The sequence below is a fragment of the Adiantum capillus-veneris genome, chromosome 11 (assembly GCF_014529385.1).
Source record: "Adiantum capillus-veneris isolate H3 chromosome 11, ASM1452938v2, whole genome shotgun sequence".
Classification (NCBI taxonomy): Eukaryota; Viridiplantae; Streptophyta; class Polypodiopsida; order Polypodiales; family Pteridaceae; genus Adiantum; species Adiantum capillus-veneris.
Window position 1 is genome coordinate 76,333,851 of NC_140941.1, and position 16,506 is coordinate 76,350,356.

General features: G+C 42.0%; 1 long non-coding RNA gene across 1 annotated transcript; it reads right to left on the reverse strand.

Moving 5' to 3' along the window:
- Positions 1-4,757: 4,757 nt before the first annotated feature.
- Positions 4,758-6,386, reverse strand: LOC147447471 (uncharacterized). Its single transcript, XR_015189724.1, has 3 exons — positions 6,219-6,386; positions 4,924-5,011; positions 4,758-4,822 (listed from the first exon to the last, which is right to left on the reverse strand). It is a non-coding gene; the product is annotated as an uncharacterized LOC147447471 (long non-coding RNA).
- Between the last annotated feature and the right edge of the window lie 10,120 nt (positions 6,387-16,506).

Below are 16,506 nucleotides of genomic sequence, written 5' to 3' on the forward strand. Positions count from 1 at the left end.
CCTTTTGTCACCAATTATGGCCACCTAATGTGGGAAAATAAAAGTCCTTTCAAAACATCTTAAATGCATAAGTGAAGGGTGAGTTTAGGAAATAAAAAGACACATGAAGGTGGAAAGTCAAAGCACTTTTTGAGTCCATATAAAATGATGGTTTAGCGCACATTGGTACATTTGCGTTTTTCTTCTTCTTTATTTTCTCTTCAACGTTTTCTTCTTTTAAAGGTATCTTTGCACTAGCTATATAACTATGTAGGTAGTGAATATATATTTTTGAAGCCCTTAGGAAAACCAATTACACCTCCAAGTATGATGAGATAGTTCTTAAGCTTGATGGGATCTATGAATTTTAAAAACTTCAAGGTTTTCTTTGCGGTTGCTATCCTGATATAAAGGCTTCCCTTACTCATCTGCATCCAAGGACCTTAGAAGAGGCAATTGCAGAGCTTATGTGAATGATGCAAATAAAAAGGATCGCAACACGCACAACCGATCTCAAGTATGCGATCTCCAGGAGAGATTTGCGCTCTTTCAAATTCTTTGTTGCACGAGCAAAGAGAAAAAAATTATGATATTGTTTGTCGGCTTCACATACTAAAGAAGGATTTCCCTCTACTCAGAGCAAGAGAGCAGGTTGACAATCAAACCCTAGATCATTTAGTTGACCCTCCATAGTCACGATTATTCTTTAAGTTAACTAGTTTACTGGTTTGTTTTTGGCTAACAGCCACAAATAAAATAGATGCTATTTATTTGTAGAGTTTGGCTAGATAACCTTTGATCACATGTATCTCTTTGGAGCAATTTATGATTCTAATTACACTAAGAGTGTGTTCTAAATGTTATTAAGAGTGTGCAATACATGTCACTATGTGTTGATCTCACTAAGCATGTGTCATTGTGCAATAGATGTGTTTTCAATTTATTGTTTAGCATCAATACTCCTTAATATTATGGAAAAATAAAGATGGTCGTGGATTTGTCATGATAAAGCTGGTGATGGGATGAAGTTGGAACTGTTGAAATGCTCTCAAAGGCCTTTTCATCTAATTGAAGATTTTAATGATAATGATGGAATTGTAACCTAAAGAAACAATGGAGTTTGGCATATGATAGCTGGGGGCATGCACTCATGAATGAGCACAGGATAGAAGTGGCCATGTGTGGATTAAAGATCGCACATACATACCTATCTCCAAAGGCCACCGGTGGAATTGGACAAACGGCTACAACTTTTGCACCATTAGTGAGCTTGCAAGTTGGAAAGACTACAATGGTTGGTACATTTTGGATGCTTGAGTTATGCTAAGGAACTCAACCCTTATGTGCAAATAATGTCTATTATTTAAATTTATTGAGCCGTGTACAAAATAAGTATCTTATTTAAAAATGGTCCCAATATTTTTTGCTATAAAGTCCTTGATCAGTACGTAAAATTCATACAAGTAGGAAATGAAGTTAAAGATGATGTGAAGAAAATGCATCTTGCTTTCTTTGAAAATTAGCTCCAATACTTAGTAGCAAATAGTAGAGGTGATAATTTTCTAAAAACCATGTTAAACAAATAGCTCAAAAAGCACCTCAAGAGATAGAGATTCATGTGCAAGCTACATTGGTGTAAATTTGAATAGTGCCACATGATTGAATGCAAAAATCTTCATGGGATTCCACCCTCTCCCCTTCTCAGTTGTTGGTATCCCACCCAACCCACGCACAAAGGGGCTTTGTCTCACTCCATGTTCTCCAAAGAGGCTTGGTGTTGAGACACATGTGAGATTAGGGTCGGCTTATGTGTAGTGAATGAGAGACATGCATGTACCTAGATTGGTTACATCAATTATTTTCTTCATAATTGCCAGCAACCATCTATTCAATCACCATTCAATGTATTTATTAAGATCTATCATGAAATTTGCTACTCATAAATGCCTTTGCTTTATATGGGAGGCTTAAAAATAAAGTATTCCAACATTTGCATATTTTCTCGAGGATGGAACATTTGTTATGCAATTGGAGACCCATACATTTATGGTCTTGGAATCTTTTAAACAAAGGGCCTCCTGATTTATAAGACCCTTTCAATTAGAGATGATGCATATAGGTTGGTGCTCTTTCTTCTTTTTTGGTGGGTAGAATGTGTTTACAACTCATTCAATATTGCATGCTCTCTTTCCCACCGTCGAGAGGAAGAATTACACACTAAATGGGTTGCAATACAAATGCAAGTACTATTAGAATCTCAAACTGCTCTTCTTTCTTCTATATTTGAAGAAACATTGTCTATTAGCTTTCATGAGCTCAAATCCACAACATTATGTTTGTTCAAAAGAACTACTACTAGTGATATTCTTCCCACTAAACTCATATCTATGTGTTAGTAGCTATGTGTGTCAAGGATTTTTGTACATCAAGGTTGCATGTTTATGACAAGACACAATTTGGGGATCTCTTTTTTATATTATTATTCCCTTTGATGAGGCATTGGGGTGGTTGTACTTTAGCTTCCCCTTTAGCTTGCTAGAAATACTTCAATGAAAGGGGCTAGAAAATTTATTGTAGCGACCTACAATCATTGTGTGCAATTGATGGCTACACAAAGACCTGAGGTCTCTCCATTAATGAGGTCTCTCTCTCTATTTCTCTCTCTCTCTCTCTCTCTCTCTCTCTCTCTCTCACACACACACACACACACACACGTTTTCCTTGAACGAAGTGTTGTGTAGTCGAGGATGGGCTATGTCATCTTATAGTGTAGATCTTCACTTCTATTGAAGTGACCAATGCAGACAATTTTGGTGGAAATGGCGGTGTTGATGATGGGATGCTACGAAGGGAAGTTGAGCTTAGTACTGCATGCCTTCCATAATATAAGAGATCCTACAATGAAGTCACTGCTATTGAAGAGTACAACTCCAATTGCTTTGGCATTGTTGCATCTTTTGTTGAGAAAAATTTGACACTTCATATCAATATATGGCCAATTTCCCCATGTAGTTTTACCCAAGTTTTAAGGAACTTATTTTCTCAATAGTGGGTGATTACCACTACAAAACACGGCTCCAAAAGGCCAACTATAATTGCTCTAAAGCCATGAGAATGCCAATGTCTAAAGATCGAATGCAAAGAGAGTGCCAAGATAGCGGGGGCTTTAGTTAGAGATTCCCAAGATGGTCTGAATCATGGAACTGGCATTGACTTGGACGCACAGAGAGAGAGAGAGAGAGAGAGAGAGAGAGAGAGAGAGAGAGAGAGAGCACCTTAATTATGTTAGCTCTTTGTTTGTATTTTCTAGAGTGAACGGTGATCTCTTCAAATGCAAAAGGCATCGTGAAGGTAAGTGGAATCACGGAAGATATTGACTAGGAAGAACGTATGCATGATGGCAAGATTTTAGCTTTGTGCTTCAAATGACTCCTTTCATGACACTTTTGGAAGGTTTTGAAATATGACATCATTAGCATTCTAGTACTGAATAAAAACATTGCCTCTATGTGATTTTTGTAAATGGAAGTCAAGCCATTAGAAGACCTTTTGAATCTAGCAAACCATATTAACACTAGCTCTGTAATAGGACACTCGAGTGTCCTAAGACACTGAAGTGTCCTGTTTTTAACTAAATTGTCATAATTATTTGGCAAAGCTAAAAACACAAGTTATAGGTCATGTTTATACCCTAGGTCAGTTATGAGGTGAAAAACTTATTCAAATTTTGTTCATCTAGAAATAAGTGCAATACGAGGAGTATGGTGATAAGTTTTAAGATGAAAAAATCATAAAGATCTAGTGCAATTTTAACAAAATTTATATAAAATGAATATAACTCCTCATCAAAACAAGCTTTTGTATAGTTTTTTAGGTTTGTGGATAGAAAAACACTAATTATAACAAGATTTCAAGCTTCACAACTTAGTTCTCACACCAAATTACGCTACAAGCAAAAAACCAAAATCTTAAAAATGTTGACAGAGGTAAATTTTGGTCTCTTTTATCTACATAACAAGGTTATGGGACAAAACTTAAGGTTTAAACTATAACCATATGCCAAGACTAATCAAGTAAACATTTTTCAAGGTTTTAAAATCCCACTCTTCTTGTAATTTAAGCTTGTTTTAGAAAAGAATGTACTGTTAAATTCTTGCAAAATCAACATTCTATCAAAAATCTACGAAAGTGTGCATATAGTTTTCCCAATTGTGTCCATTTGAACTATTTGCATACAAGTGACTAAGTGTAATGAGAAATTTCAAAAGTGGACTCAAATTTAATGCTAATATTTGATGAGTTAAGAATGAGAATTTCAAAACGTGCAATTTTTGGAAAATGACTCAATCCACCGAATATAGCTTACATAAACATCAAAATAGTATCACCTTAAGTAACAAAGTGCCAGAGCTAGTACATATGTATTATAGAACAATGAGTATTTACATGAATTTCGTGTTCTATGTTGTCGTCAATTGAATCTATAACTACTGTTAATGATGCAAAAGTAGGGCTCTCCGTTGAAAATTAACCCTTCTAAACTGAAGATCACCAGCTCATTGGATGATACAAATATCTTCTCTGGAAACTAAATTTGACCCATGGACTTCTTTTTCAGAACTTTCAACATGTCGAGCGCAAGTTAAGGAGAAACATATGCGTTTGAAATCACAAACGCTATATATGCAAGGCTCTTTAGACACAAAAAAACACGTAAAAATGTGGAGCTTGCATATGGTACTAAATGTTGGAAATAATGAAGTGAGAAAATAGGAAAACCTGCAGGAAACAAATACTCGAATAGCCTGTACCGAAGTCACCTTGTAGCTTGTATTGAAGTCACCTGTCAAAACCAATTAGTAGATTTGTGAGCAGGAGCGACACAAAAGCTAACTATCGGAATTGATGATCAGAATGCTAAGGCACTTGTGTAAATATACTTACTCCCAACGTGCTTTCCTTGTTGAGATGAACCTCTCTATGGTGTTGATTACTCATCCATGTAATGAAATAAATCACATGTAAGAAGAACCTGGAAATAAAGAAATTGTATGAAGGCGAGTCTGAAAATGAACTTATTCTATACAGTTTCTTATAGTTTTATTCTATAGAGTTGCTTTTTGCTTTTTGCATGATAGCTTTTTTCGTAATGAAATGGACACCTGATTTGTCCAAGTAACTAGGACTTGTGAGCGCATGGAAACCCCAACAACGGCTTCTAATTCCCAGACACCCTCAAGCTTTGTTTCTCTTTAAAATCCATTCAATAATTTGCGGGAATGGTCGGTCGCCATTGACTGAGAGAGAGAGAGAGCTTTCGCGCATGTGCCATGGGCCAGCAGAAGCAAAAATAAATGCAGTGAACACATTTAGAGAGCCTCAAATTATCAAGATATCCATTTAGAAAGCTCTCAAAGATTGTTCGCCTTCATCGAAGCCAGCCCCGACACCCTCCTGACGTCATGGCTGCTCACCCCGAACCTCGAGGGGAGCACGGTTCAGGCAAGGAGATAAGGAGGCAGCAAGTTGAGCTGCGATGCGCTCGGGCATTGAAGAAGCTAACCTACCTATGGAATCTGGTGGCGCAGGAATGAGAAAAACACAACGGCCAAGCAGTGCCCATTGAAGGCATTCGTCGATAATTAAGGACAGTGTGGGCTAAAGAGAGAGAGAGAGAGAGAGAGAGAGAGAGAGAGAGAGAGAGAGAGATCATCGTCGTAGAAAGTGGTAGTGTGGACTCCAGAGCTGGGTGGCACGAAAAAGAATCAGAGACGACAATTTCAAAAGAATGTAGCCACAGCTCTTGCAGTAGGTGGGGGCCATGTCTCATCAAATGGTTTTACTCCAGCCAAACTCACCATAGAGAGAGGGAGAGGGGGAGGAAGAACGTTCTGCACGAAACATGGCCGCTCTGTGAAAGCCTAGCTTGTCAACAAAACCCAACCCTTTCCCTCTGCTTTCTCGCTAGCGTCGGCTTGTGTGCGCTAGCATCCTTGGCATCTGCTATACCGGTGCATCAATTCAACCTTCGCACCTGCTTAGCCTGCGCATCCCATTTTGCTGCTCAACCTGTCGTCAGTCATCTTCCCCCCAACCCGCTGCCTAGAAGAAGAAGAAGTTGAAGCAACCAAATGAAAGAAAATGAAGAACTTGAAGCAACAAGAGTCTCTCTCTCTCTCTCTCTCTCTCTCTCTCTCTCTGTGTGCGCCCATTAGCAAAAGACAGAACAAATGACGAACCTCTTGAAGCCGCACCGCTAATGGAAAATGTAGGTTCCGTGTATGCTGCTCGGGTAGCTTTAGCTCAACTTCATCTCCGCTCGCGTCTGCAAATGTTTGCTAGACTGAGGCTCGTCAATCTCAGGAGGACGGTTCGCGCACTGTGGCACACACTCCGTGGACGCTTTGAAGTTTGAGAATTCGAGTAGTCGTGCCGCGTGGAGGAAACAAGTAATGCTTGAACACTAATGCCGTCTCTAGTTTTGAACGTGGTAGGTGATTCCGTATAAATTTTACCCTTCGAATTTACAACTTCCTCAATTCCGTTTCTGGTATGTCATCCAGACGATGGTGTTACTAGTTAGATATCTAGTTTAATGGAGCCAGTAAAAAGTTGGGTCCTATTAAGAGACCCGTCACCCCCCAAAAACTAACACGTAAAACATCCACTTTAGAGGCACAAATGGATGAGTGTTGAACTAGTCAGCGCGGCTAGAATAACAATCTTGTCCGTTAGATTCCAAGTTCACGACTTGCTGGCAATATTTCCTTAAATACCCCCTGGGGTAGTCGTGTACCTAATTACTCGTTTTTGTTACAATGGTTTCTGGAGTCGTCCTCTCTGTACGCTACGCCATTTGAGTTGCGATTTTGTTGTACATTGCATTGCGCACTACTTTCTTTACTTGGTGAGCCAAAGCTCCTTTTTTGCACCCCTCCATGCTCGAAATAGATTAGCATAGCCTGAGAAAATTGGTGTCAAATTTGGGTGCCTCTAAATTGGCCCCTTTACCCTATCTATTCTTCTATTCTACTATATTAGAAAGAGCCACATTCCGGCATGCCACATGGCTCAACAAGAGATTTCCAGCACGTACGGTGTGTGTGGGCATGCAGAAGAGGAGAAGTTGAAAGTGTACGCAAAAGCAGGAAAACCTGCTCCATATGGTTTCAAGAGAAAACTATCTGTGGTGATGGCCATGGAGGTGAAGAGACAACCCCAATCACACACACACATACACAAAGAGAGAGAGAGAGAGAGAGAGAGAGAGAGAGAGAGAGAGAGAGAGAGAGAGAGAGAGAGAGAGAGAGAGACGGGGTAAGAAGGGACTACAACATCCTGTAGGAGCCAAGGGAGAGTTACACACAATTGGAGGAGACGGTGTTAGCTTGAACATGGTCAGCCTACGGGAGTTAAATGGTTGTAGATGAAGCAGATGGGTGGGAGCCTAGGAGGCTAATGCAACCCGAGAGAGAGAGAGAGAGAGAGAGAGAGAGAGAGAGAGAGAGCATAGACAAGGGCCGCTTATGTGGAGTAGGTATGATGCCCCCCCCGTCTTCCCCTCTTTCGGTGTCGGGAAGGAGGAAGTCTGAAAATAACGTGTTCTGCAGCCTGAATCCTCACTAGATGAGGCAGAGTGTGAATGTCTTAGATGTCATCTTTTGGTATGGAGAAAAGAAATGACATCGCCACCTCTCGAGACAAAGAGCAGGGTATCTCTTTCATTGATGATGATGCACTTCATCATTTTGATAAATGTGTGTTCGTAGGACAAGTGTTAATGTAGGTAATAGGCCACCTTCATATTATTACCAAAGGCTGGTGGACGATGAGAGATTTCGTGCGGATGTGTATGAGAGACTTTCTTGAATCCCTCCAATGCCATTGGATGAAGAGCTTGCCTCTTCGCTTCATGCCTACAACCTTGCATGTACTAAGTTTGGTGGCTTAGGGGGCTTCAAAAAGGTCTTCGTAAAAAGAATGAAATCTTTATTGGAAAAAGAAGTTAGGAGGGAGAAAATGTATGATCTCTTCAATGAAGGACCGTTAACTGGACTCCTTGGAATTCTATCTGATCGTTTCCTTGGGTTGGTAGGATGCAAGCGTTGATTGTGAAGATGGGGAATAGGAACACACCCAAAGACACATACAGATGCCTCTCTATAGCCCAAGGTACTCACAACACCCCCATCCACTAGAAATTACCTTCAAAACTTCACACCTCCACAAGCAAGCCACCGCTTGCACACATATCAATGCACACACACCTCACACGATCACCAGACAACAATCACCCTAATTTTGCCCGCTTCCAGCACTTCCACTACACAACACTTCTCTCTCTTTCTTTCTCACACACACAAATGGCCCGAGGGGTGCACTTCGCTCACACACCAACAACACACACACTGGAGCAAAGCAAAGAAGAAAAAGGGGAAGGGGGAAGAGACTCCACAAAGTTTGGCAATGACTAGCTTCCATCTTCAACAAAACACCATACACAATCATCGCGCTGCACAAGAGGGGCACACTCTGCCCTCGGCTGCGCTCTGTTGGCACACGCCTCGATCGGGAAAAAAGCTGGGAGGACCTCCTCCTCGGTAGCCGTTGTTGGCTTCTTCTCTGTGAAGCCCTCCTCGTTGAGATCTTCTCCCTGTGCAAAGCTTCTCCCTCGTTAAAAAACTCCCTCCTCCTGGAGCTCTCCTCGTTTTAACAGCTCCTCCTCCCCCCTCAAAATGGCAAAAAAAAGGTGCCCTTATGGGGCGAATAGAGCATTTTTAGTTTTTTTTCTATTTTTGTCAAACACATTCTTTTAGCTCGTTGCATGGGAACCACTTCTATATTTGACTTGCTTGGAGCCCACTACATGCATGAGAGACCTCCTTCTTGGTTGTCATGGTGGTTGAAAAGGGGGAGAGGTGACCCCTCTCTCAATAAAAGCTTTGGGGAGCGAGGTTAGGAGGCGATCGTGTGAATGCATCCACACATGGGACTGCCATGTCAGCACTATCGGAGGCCATCAAACGACCGCCATCGTCATTGGTTTAAGGCTAAGCCAGCCACACGCCACCAAAATCCACCCACAGCAGTGCCATAGTAGCGCTCATGTGCTAGTAATCATAGCCAAGGAGAGCCCCTTCTCTCTCTCCTCTAGTGACCATTATGGGGCTCATGGCCCTGAACAAGTACCCCGAAACAAAATGAAGATGCCAATTTACTTGCACAACAAGCAGTTACATGTGTTGAGAAAGAAGTGCAGGTCATCATGGTGGCAACAATTGTCAAGCAACCGTGATACCAAGGATTGAAGTCATTGGCTCCCATTATTGGCTACATTTTGGAGGGCGAGTTTCCACAAGACTTCACAAAAATTCAAAAGAGCAGATTCATGAAGAAGACAAGTTCTTATTTCTTGCTAGAAGGCCCCGTCTATCAAAGAGGGAAGGCTCAAGTGTGCATAAGAGTACCAACTATCGAGGAAATTCTAGCCATTTTAAAAGGTTTGCATGAAGAGGCATGTGGTGGTCATTTTGCCGAAGAGTTAACTGCGAAGAAGATTTTGCTTGCAGGGTATGTTTGTCCAAGCCTGCATGTAGATATCTACCATTGGTGTAAAAGTTGTCACAATTGTCAGGTAAATGGAAATACACTACAAGAGGCTATTCATATTAGCGACGCTCACACAGCGACGCTAAAAAAAATAATTCCCGGCGTCGCTATGAGCGTCGCAAATTTCTTTGTAAATTTGCGACGCTCATAGCGACGCCGACTGGGCTAAAAAAATAACAGAGCGCGCCCAAAAACTCAGATCTCAGATCTGAGTTTTTCGGCGCCCTCAAGCAAGGAGCAGGTAACGCTCTCCCTCTCTCTCTCTCTCTCTCTCTCTCTCTCTCTCTCTTTTTCTTCTCCACACACACACACACACACACACGAGGAGAGGAAGGAGAGCCAGGTATGCTCCTTCCCTCTCCTCACTCTCATGTTCCCTTCCCCTCTTTCTCTCTCCCTCTCTCTCTCTCTCTCTCTCACACACACACATACACACACACATAGTGTTTTTGAGAGAGAGAGAGAGAGAGAGAGAGTACAAACATAAACAAAAACGCACACACACATACATAAACAAAGAATGCACACACACATTGAGAGAGGAAAAGAGAGAGAGAGCATGCATAAACAAAAAACGCACGCATTGAGAGAGGAAAAGAGAGAGAGAACATGCATAAACAAAAAACGCACACATTGAGAGAGGAAAAGAGAGAGAAAACGTGCATACGATCCAAAAAAACGCACACACATTGAGAGAGAAAGAGAGAGAAACTAATTTAACGTCGTAGGAAACTAATTAAAATTAAAAGACCTAAAGATCTAGCCGACGAGGAGTTGAACTCAAGACCTATTATTCAAGAGGGAAATGGCATAACCAATCTATCATACTTGGCATGGGTGATAGAAAGGTTATACCATTTATCTCTTTTTATTGGCACACACATCCACACACGCGCACACACACAAGAAGAAGAGAGTTATAACGTCGTAGGAAACTATCCTAAAAGACGTTAAAGATTAGGTTAGATGTAGACTTACGTTAAATTAGATTTAGGTTTATTTAAGTTAAATTAGATTAGATTTAGGTTTATTTTTAATTAGATTTACGTTTATTTACGCTAGATTTAGATTTACGTTATATTAGATTAGATTTAGGTCTCCATAGACTGCGATGTCTGCATGAAGCGGGTGAAGAAAGCCCTCAATGGAATATAGGGTATTGCTGCCTTCACTCATGGTGGGCTCCGTCGATCCAAAAGTACTGGTGAAATGTCTTCAGAAGATAGGGAAGAAGGTGGATCTTCAGGGCGGCAAGAGTCACTACATCCCCGACACAATGACCATCTAGACAACCTCTAGTCATTCAACAGCAACTTCAAAGTTAGTAACAAGAGCAAGAACGGTCTAAAGGGCCAATTGCTGTCGTCAGATGTGGATGGAGATGAGGCAGCGTCACCGCCGGAAGTTAACTCTCACATCTTTAGTGATGAGAATGCCAACTCTTGCCGAGTTATGTGAAAAATTATGTGTTAAATCAGTTTTAAGGTTCTTATAATCCCTGTTAGTTTAGTTCTTTGTTTTTAATATAACATAATTTACGTTAGATTTAGATTTATGTTATATTAGATTAGACTTAGGTTTATTTAGGTTTACCCACACACACACACACACACACACACACACACACACACACACACACACAAGAAGAAGAGAGTTTTAACGTCGTAGGAAACTATCCCAAAAGACGTTAAAGATTAGGTTAGATGTAGACTTACGTTAAATTAGATTTAGGTTTATTTTTAGTTAGATTTACGCTTATTTACGTTAGATCGAGTCCACGCAAGAATTACTTACGGTTTAGGGTTTAGAGTTAGACGAACAGTGAAAAGATCTACTGTGAAAAGATGTTAAGATGCTGTGAAGTGCTACAGCTAGAGAAGAGGCAAAGGGGTTTTGTCCACTACATGCAGTATCATGTAGACGTGGGTCTGTAGATTTCTTGTACCCACAAATATAGGTATTGACCAATAAAGACGAGATTATAACCCGGTGGTTCTGATCTCTGTGCACCTCTAGACCGAGGTGTGCGGGGATTGGACATGACTAGAGAATGTGAGGTAGAGAGAGAGAGAGAGAGAGAGAGAGAGAGAGAGAGAGAGAGAGAGAAGACGAAGAATGCCAATAGAATATTAAATTTGTTGTCCAGGTTATAAGATTTTTATCCTCATTATGAGTAGTGACGAGGATGTGGGACCGTCCAACCGAAACACCTATCTCTCAACGAGGGTCTTATGTCCTTGTAATCAATGCAAGCATGCTGTGCGACGGACAAGACGTGTTTCTTTGCAGCACGTTTGCGAATTCGGCGAGCTCGATCCATCTATTATAGATCGAGTTGTTGCCAATTATAACTCGTCCGACTTTGACGCTGGCCAACAAGCAGCAATCTTGCAACCCAATAGACGTGTTCGCAGGCGCTTTGGTCAAGCATCATATGTGAGGCCACAAGATGTAGCCTCTGACAGCTCGGGGGATGATCATGCAGAGCACATTCACAACGAGGCAATGTTTGAGCCCGAGATTGATGAAATGATCGAGACGATCATGGATTCAGAAAGGCTTATCTATGATGATATGAAAAGTGAAGCCGATACCCCATTGTATAATGGAGCACGTATGTCTAGATTGAAAGCACTCCTGGTTCTTCTCAACATGCAGGCAAAGTTTGGATGGAGTGACACTAGCGTCACAGCGCTTTTCAGGTGATCTATTACAATTAGTTTACTTTAATAAAACTCTAAATGTATAATGATCTGATAGATTTTTACACGACTGTATCGTATTTTTATGTTGTGTAGATTGCTTAAAGAGCACATACTAACAGCTGACAATGTGATGCCAGATTCCCGAGATGAAGCAAGAAAGATTTTGCAAAACTTGGGGATGGATTACAATTCTATCCACGCTTGTCCTAATGACTGCATTCTTTTCAGAGGGGAATACATAGACATGGAGAAGTGTCCGAAATGTGATTCCGAAAGATATCGAGTAGATCTCCACGGGATAAAAATTCCACAAAAGGTTTTGCGACATTTTCCTCTGCTTCCTCGCATCAAGCATTTCTTCGAATGTAAGTCCATGGCCGCCCTAGCATCATGGCATGAGGAGAATAAATCTTCGGATGGTGTGCTACGAATTCCTGCAGATTGCGCAGCTTGGAAACATATAGATGGAACATGGTCGGATTTTGCCAGGGAAGCTCGAAATTTGCGCTTAGGCCTGGCTATGGATGGCGTAAATCCATTTGGTCAAAGATCAACATCTTACAATGTATGGCCCGTTGTCATCGTCAACTACAACATTCCCCCGTGGTTGACTACGAAGAAGGGGCACCTATGGCTAAGCTTGATTGTGCCAGGGCGATATAAAGTGGGGAATATGGATGTGTATCTTCGTCCACTATTGGAAGAGCTACAACAATTGTGGATTGGCATAGAGGTGGTGGATATGAGCCGACACACAGGATGACGGAATGCTTTGATCAGAGGCATTCTAATGTGGACCATTCATGACTATCCCGGGCTAACAGAATGCTCAGGTGATCTATTGACACTCCTCACTCAGACACTATAAATCTTGTTTTTTCCCATAGTTGATCTATTATCATGTGTATACATGCAGGGCTTCAAACAAGCGGATACAGAGCATGTGTCACATGTTGACCTAGACTGAATGCATGTAGGGCGCCCTCACTGAAGAAGCAACTATGGGACCATCTGACCGGCAAGAAAGATACTTTGGGAGCCAGAGTTGACCTTAGAAATGTGGATCGTATGGAGCAATATTGGCCGCAAACAGCGTCTGATGGATCGATAAAACTCCCTAAAGCACCATGGATTTTCACAGGAGCCCAAGAACGCAAAGTAAAAGAGACCATTCGATCTTTGCGGACCCCCACTGGCGTAGTGCACTCGCTCCGAACGTGTTTTACTAAAGAAGGAAAGCTTACCGGTTTGAAGTCACACGATTGGCATAAAATGTGTCAGGTACGTTCATAGTGGACTTTAATATCATTGCATAAAATGTGGACTTTAATATCATTGCTGCACATACTTTACAGTTTATTTTACCGGTTGCACAACAATGCGGTGACGAAGTGACTGAGGAAGAGTGGGAGTACTCTCGGGGTTGCACGACCAAGGTAAGTTTGCAATGTACGACATGCTAGTGACTTTATTTCTAAACGTTTGAACGGCCACTCATAATCTTTGTTCGTTGTAGTATAAGTCATACACAGCAGCATGGTGTAAAGGTCGACATTTTAGGGTGGAACGAATCGACAAAAAGCGTTTTACTCAAGATTGTGGAATCATGGCAAAATTTGAACAGTCTAGTCGACGACGTTCCTCTGGTGCAGATCCTGTGGTGGCGGAACTCACTTACTTCGGCACGCTGCAAGAGATTTTGAGGATCAATTACAGAGGATTTTTTGTCGACTTGTTCAACGTGCAATGGTTCAAGATAATCATGGAGGGTCGCAACGCTACTGTGCGTAGAGGAGAGTCTGGTTTTCTTGAGGTGGATTCTACTAAGAAAGGGACTGACCTAAGAGACACTTTCGTACTACCAGAGCATTGTGAACAAGTAAGTATGTAAATAGTTAACATCCCCCTTTTACAAGTTATGTGCTTGAAAGCTCTCATGTAAGTTATGTGGCTCTGGCAGGTAATATTTCATCCTACAAAGTCTACATCAAACTGGTGGTACGTCATAGAGGTAGCCCCTCATAGTGCAAGGACGTATGAAGGCTACCATGTGCCAATCACAACGGCTACATGGAGGAGATCAGAGAAGATGCTCAATCAGAAGCCGCTGCGGTGGTGCCAGACGAGCATCAAGATGCTACTACTCTATATGGGGTGCATGCAGAGGAGCTACAAAATGAAACAGAGGATATGTGTTTAAACGGAGAGCTCTATATAGATATAGGAAGTTATGCTGAGTTATGCGAGGATGAGAGAGAGATCCCTTAAAGCCACAAATATTGTATTTGAACAATTTTGCTCCGGGTTGTAAAAGCTCTGGCTCTCTAAGTACCTTCCATGGCGGTCACATCTTTTGATTGAAAATTCTGAGTTTTCGACTTGCCTCTTCTATCACTCAATTCATTGCGTCATTGTATTTATATGCGTCATTATGTCATTGTATTTAATGGTCTTTGCGTCATTGTCTACTCTATTCATTCAATATTAAGTTTAAATATTCGTGTGTTTAATGCAGGTATGGATGATGAGGAGTTTCTTTCTTCTTTGTCACCGGAGCAGAGATAGTGGTACGTGGAGCGTCATCGCTCTGGCGCATCATCACGCGTTCCTACTCCATCCGCATCTCCCTCTATTTCGGAGCATTCGGCACGCTCCGAAGCTTCGGCGTCGACGAGACGAGCTTCACACTCGTCTAGACACCGACGCTCTAGTGGTGGTGGTGGCGGTTGTTGTGGGGATTCCGCCACCGATGCCTCCACACCGCCTCGTGTTCGACGAGGCTCTTTACCCTCCCCTTCTTTGCCCACCCCCACACCAGCCACAACATCGCCATCTACGCCAGGTTTTGCACGGCTGATTGTTCCTAGCAGCTACACACCTCTACCTACTCCGCCAGGGGCCACCCCACTCGACACTCCTCGCTTCGGGGCCCAGACGCCGGTGGAGACACCTGACGTCCGTACCCCCATCGACACGCCGCTAGAGACCCCTGCCGGGACACCCAGGTTCACGCGTCACCGCCCAGAGGGCTTGCCTTACTCCGTCGACTTCAGCGGCGGCATCATCATGGATGATGACGGCAAGAAGGTGATCTCGCGCATGCGTGGTCTTTGCTCTCAGCTGTTTAGACACTATATACTAAACAAATGGAGTGAAGTACCAAGTGATTTAAAAAACAGAGTCATCAGCATACTTCATGATGAGTTTCCCGTTCCAACGTGGGATCAGCGCTTCAATGAAGACCTGATGAAGATTCGAATGCGTGAATACTGCAAACACAAGCATTCCGAAGTGCAAAAAGCAATCAAGCATGGGTGGAACAGGCCAGATTGGCTAGCCAAAGAAGATTGGAAGAATGCGAAGAAAGCAGCGCGCGAGAATCCCGACAAGTGGAAGGAACAAAAGGATGCAGCCAGAGCGCGAGTAGAGGTAGGGAGCTCGCACCACTTGGGAGCGGTGGATGGACATCATTTGAGGTCGATTTTGTAAGTGTTTTCGCATTGCTCTTTATGTTCGATAGTTTAGGGTTTATGAGTTTTTTAATTCTAACATAATGAAATCTTTGTATGTTTTGATAGTGGTTGATGACAGGACGTGATCCCACACCGTACGAGCGCGAGTACGCAGGCAGGAAGGGCTTAAACGCCCTGATGGACATTCTCAGTTCTCGCGACGGCATGGTTAGTATTAGGGTTTACTCTTTTCTATTTTTTGTATTGTTTTATAAATGTCGTTATATGTTTATACTTACTGAAAGCTGTCTTATTGTCTTTTTTTGCAGAATCCGACAGATACGCCGCTTGGACGCGATGAGACGTCTGACTAGAGGACGTCAGTTTAGCCGTAGCTAGATAGCATTAGTTTAGGGCTTCTCATAGCTTATGTATCATGAGACGGATTTTATACGTCTTTTTGAACCATGTATATTATTACATTTGTCACCACAGTCATTTTGCCAATCACTTCTTTATGCCTATGATATTGTACAATTGTCATTATTACATTTGCCAATCAATTCATTTTGCCTATGATGTGTACAATTGTCAATTTTACGCTTGTCAATTTTGCAAACAATGCGTCTTGTGGGTGACTATTTTGGGTCTATTATCTACCCTTGCACTTTTTTTAAAAAGTGAATCAAGTATAATATGGTTGATGGGTGGCAGGGCATTCAATGCCCTGTCACCAAAAAAAAATTCTCTTGGGCGTCGCT